Here is a 5,565-nt window from a genome sequence, read left to right on the forward strand (position 1 = left end):
TAATCTGAAATGCAGGAGACATTGTAAGACAAATTTAAAAATTGTTTCAAAGTCATTTATATAATGCCCTAAATGAGATATTAGTGGAGAATAACCCCTTATTAAGTGCTTCATACCTATCTTGCTAATTTAACCAGAATAAAGATTCAAGGTTCAAGAAATATGAGAAAATCCAGGTGTAAGAAGAATCAGGCATACACTCACAAAAGTTAGGGAGGATTTATTGGTAATGTTAAAAAGTTAGGTCATGAATGTTTCATGTAGTTTAGTGTGTGTGTCTTTTTACTCATTTCAAACATCAGTGTTTAGTTTTTGGCACTAAAAGATAAAAAAAATTTAAAATATCAAACAATCCCAACCTTGAAAATTGATATCGAGTTTTGGAATGCAAGATTGTCAAATGAAGTATATATTTGTAGATGTACTTTCACAGGTAAATTGTACATGTAGACTTACAAGTCTAGCAGTATTGTCAAAGACAAACATGTTTTGCATGCTATTAGCTTTTCCATTCAAGATGTTTGCTCCTGGTAAACAAAAGCTGTTTGATATTCTATTAAAAGAAATTGATAAATCTTGTGGTGAAATAGAATTGATCAGAAAATTTATTGAGCATTATCAAAGTTTCACAGCAATAATCAATGAATTATGACATCACCGAGGTGCAATTCTAGTGAAGGTCAAGGCCATGAAAGTCTTACAGTGCATACTACTTATACTTGACTGTCAGAGATTTGTTATGACAATACATTTTGCAGTCTGCTTGGTTACAGAAGAGTTGTGTAAACTTTTCATATTGATTTTGGTAATTTTTTAAAAATTTTTGTGGATTTTTTTTTCTGCTATTGTCATGGATAGTTCTGAAAAGCAAAAAGTTAGATTCATACTATTGAAAAATAAATTTAAAGACATAATATTTCATGACATGTGCGAAAATGCACAATATTTTGTCTTCGTGGTTAGAAAATTATAATCGTTAAAAAACAAAACCTTAACAGTATTTCAATGGAATTAATGTGTTTTTGTAGACTTTTTCAAAATATTGATAAATTTCATCACTAAAAGATGAAGAGATGAAGCAGTTCATAAAAATGAATCCTACATCAAAAAGTTTGAAGTCTTAGCAGAACTATCTCTGTCAGAAAAATCCTTGCTTTGTTGACTGTTCCTATTGTTAGATTGACAATACCCGTCATGGATGTGGCGATAGTGTTATCATTATGCTGTGCCTGTGCACATGTACTCCCACAATACCTTGAAAAAATGTCAATAGTTGACAGCATATAGCTGTAAATCTGTGTCTGAGGTTTAGAGGTAAATAAATTATCTTACAAGTTCTCAAGGACATTTTTAACATGCATTACTTGCACATGAGTCAGAAATCTACATGAGGTTATAGATAAAACCGGAGACTTTATGGAGCAGGACTAGGTCATAGTGAGGGTAAGCGTTGAATATAGAATGGCTAAAATTATATTTCAATCATTTTTGAGTCAAAAATATATTTCTGGGGATTTATTTGTTTCCAGAGATTGCTAATTGTGGAAATCCTTAGAAAACCTGTACCAGTATGGTTGAATGGAAGACATACCTACTGCGTTAAACTTTCCTGCTGAATGTCTAAGGGATTATGTCTCGGAGATATGCATTCAATTCCTGTGACTTGCATTCAGGCGTAGGAAATTGATCTTTCAATAAGTATATACATATTTATTAAGCCAAAAAATCTGTGTCTGGCAATGAGTCCACCCTTATGTACTACTGTTGATCAGTAAAATATCAAGTGTTATGTCTCTGTCCAGAAATAAGCCCACCCCGAGTCACAGTTTACATGTTAGGCCTTAGCTAATTGTATTGTTAATACCATTAAAACAAGCCATTGATTTTAAACTGATGCTTGTTTAGATGAGATTTTGACCTTGACCTGAGTTGTCTGCAACCTGAATTTTCCATCTGGCCAATTCACTGATCAATAATTCATTCAGGTAAAGTGCAGTTTCAAAATAAATCACGACATATTCCCATTTTTATTAACGGGTTTAACGTCCACTATAAACACTGACATCTTCCCAGGTAAGGTTGGGAATATATATAGGCCCGTGTTTTGTGGTATATGAATCATTTCGTTTGTCATGGTAACAGTGTCTCTATTACAGATAACGACTTTGTTAATAAATACAGGTCGTAAAAACCTGATGGATTTATATTTTAATTCAACGAAAATCAGTCACCTTGGTATTTCATATATTTTTTCTCCTAAGGAGCTGTGGTGTTTTTGCGTCACTGTAGTGTTGATAGAAATCAATTTGATAAATTTATAGCGGAAACATGTATTTATCATCAGTTGTTAACGTATACTGCATTTATATAGAATGACATTTATTTGTGCAGGTAAAAAAACAGATTTTAAGAATTTCTCGTAAGAAACAAATTATCTTTAATTTCTATAATTGTGGTGTATATTATAGTTTAAGTACATTGGTATCATTATTCCATTATACAACAATTTAATTTTTTTCCCCATTTTTTTATCAAGGAAAATTTCAAAATTCATCTTAATCAAAAATCTAACTTCATACATTAAGGTAAATTACTGAAATAGAGCACTTACCACATAAATAATGCAATAATGTCAAACCCTTTTTATCTTGTACTGCTGTAGAGTACTGGATGTTGTGTTGGTTTGGCCTGAATTTGAAATAAGGAAAACTTTAAATTTGATCTTAAGATTGTTTTCTAATTTGTGTTGAGTGCAGATAGTAAAACATGCATGGATGATGGAAACTCATTTTATAATCCTTGCAGATGTTAACCGCTAAATTATTTTTAAATGCTTTCTCAAAATTTCAAAGTTTTGAATCTGTTGCTAATATTTTGTACGGTTCCTGAACGCAGATCTAGAATTGAAAATTCTTTGCAATATATTACCTTGAACATCAATTCTCTGTCAGTGTGATTACTGAAAATCCATGTGATCGAGTGATGTGATGCACAAGCCCAATGGGTCTCTGACATGTTTTGAGAACAATTTCCATCTATGGCTGTGAATAAAATTTCTAAACGTTTCTCGAGCAATGAAAGCAGCATCCTGAGGAGCAATGACCAATATTGATGAATATTGATCAAGCGTAAACGGCTTGTGACAGATCAAGCGTATTATTGATGGGCGATTTATTTCTGGTGATGAATGGCTGTTGAATCTGATGTTTGAATGGATTGATTATGGAGACAGGTTGATGTGCCATTTAATTATACTAGAAGTACACAGATGTAGAAGTGTTTAATTAGCATAGATTATTTTGACCCAGTTTTTAAGGAATGTTCGTAACCAAATCAAGCTACCGGGAAATCCTTTAATTTTCCAATTATCAGATCTTAACTTCAACATTTTAGTTGTACAATTTAGAATATTGTGATATTTAAAATCCTTGATTTCAAAGATAATTTCTGCCGAGGAAAAAAGTTAACAGAATTTATTGATATTGCGACTGTATATATGGAACAGGACAGGATGTCTATAAGGTAATGTGTCCCATCATGTGTTTTCGGATCATTCTATTCGATTGCTAGACACCCGTGGTAATTAAGACCATAAATTGTAAGAACTATTTACAGTTTGTCTGTATAGGAAGCCAGTAACAAAAGTACAAATGTAATGAAAAACTCAGAATGGTTAGATCTCTGCTGAAAAGTTTTTTTGAGAAAAAGAAAATTGTAAAATTTGTATATTTCTTATGAGCTCCTTTAGAATATACAGACAGGACAAATCTTAAGGAAAAGTGGTTTGTGATTGTGTTCCTTCACTGCTCTATGTTAATATGTCTACTACTTTAAGGTGAAGTACATGGTTATACTAAATAACAGCTAGGGAGCCAGGTAGTGTGATGTTTTCTAATTTACCATCAAATGAAAGAATGTTGTGTGAATTGATTATGGATTTGCAACAGGTATACTTTTCAGCGATAAGTTGTTTTATAATATCATAATTACAACATTCAAGGGACACAGAAACATGTTAACTGGTATCATTTATGAAGTCACAATTAATAGCTTAAAAAATTATATAAATTTGCTATTCGCAATAAAAACAGGATGTTTGTGAAAAAGTGATGAAAAAAGATGGTTTAACAATGGTGAAGTAAAAAACATGTTGTTTATATACAGTTTTTTGACAACAAAATGGAACAAAAAGGGATTTGTTTTGGAATAGGTGCAGTAATACAAAGTATTTGGGGTAGGGATTTTAAATGATTGGGAGTGATGTTTTTCTGCATATATTTGATTGTTAGTGTGTTGTCTCATTTTCTGTTTTGTTATGTACTGGATGACTTGAGAAGCGGACAGCAAACAAAGATAAAAATTACATTAGAATAGATTTACATAGGTGCAGGTGTCCAGTTATAGATAATGGAGGGTTGTGATAAAGGGGATGGGTACAGGAAGGGATGGATGGGAACTGTTGTTATTCTCAAACATCTGCACACCATATTTATCCAGCAATAAGCCCATGTCTGATAATAAGCCCACCCTCATAAACAAAGGTATTATATTGTAAAATGTGTATACAACTTGCCAGGGGTTTTATTTTCTGCTATTTTCACAGTTTGAATCAAATTGATTAAGAAAGACAACCTGAAAACAAAACTAATAAAGAAAATTACATGCAGTGTGTTTCAAGCTTTGTTAGATTTACAGATTTATTTATTTTGTTTGTGCCTGTAACAGAACATGTACATCATTGTGGAACAAAAAAAAAACTTCTTCTCAAATAAGCAATGTGAAAAATTTAACAATTTAAAAAGCATAATAAGTGTGATGAAAAACAGTGCATTTCACACGGGACGTCGGGCAGAGCAATACATTTTGTCCTGTTTTAAAGTTTGTTGAGTATACTTCTTAACGTTTGTCTTGCCTCCTTCCATTGATGGAGGTGTGTCACATATAGGGGTTACCAAGTGCAAGTAAAGAGCAGTCCAGGTCAGCTAGGTGTTTGATTCAAGTGCAAAAAATTGGTATAAGAAGAATTACTTACACGGAGCCTGAGGGCACCAGTATGTTGGAGTCTTGGCGACAATAATGAGACAGAGTATTAGTAATGGGAGGGGTCACAGAGTGCACTCCCATGCATTAGATATCCCCTCAGCTGTAGTGATCCCTCCCATAACCAAGCTGTTCTCGACTGTTTCTGTAGGCACGCCTCTTGGTTCTGTAGTTATAATTACATTTTGGATGTAAAATTAGTAACTCTTCAATCAACTAATTATTTCATGAAAGACACTATGTGTTACGTAAGATTTTCCTGGAGAATACTTTTTGAATGAATACTTCAGGGTCATAGTCTGGACAGATGATAAAAATGATAACTATGTAGATTTATCTAATAATAGATAAATAAACATTATGTTGCGTTGTCAGATAAACAAAAGTTCTATAAAGAATGATTTTGTGTCTGTTACATATAACAAATACTGTAAATCTGGATTAATTCTAATTGATCGAAAATCATCCATTACAAACCATGTAATGATTAATATTTCAAATCATTCTGGAATTCATTTTAGTGAA

The sequence above is a fragment of the Ylistrum balloti genome, unplaced genomic scaffold (assembly GCF_031769215.1).
Source record: "Ylistrum balloti isolate Yb309-2 unplaced genomic scaffold, AGI_CSIRO_Ybal_v1 Utg369900, whole genome shotgun sequence".
Lineage (NCBI taxonomy): Eukaryota > Metazoa > Mollusca > Bivalvia > Pectinida > Pectinidae > Ylistrum > Ylistrum balloti.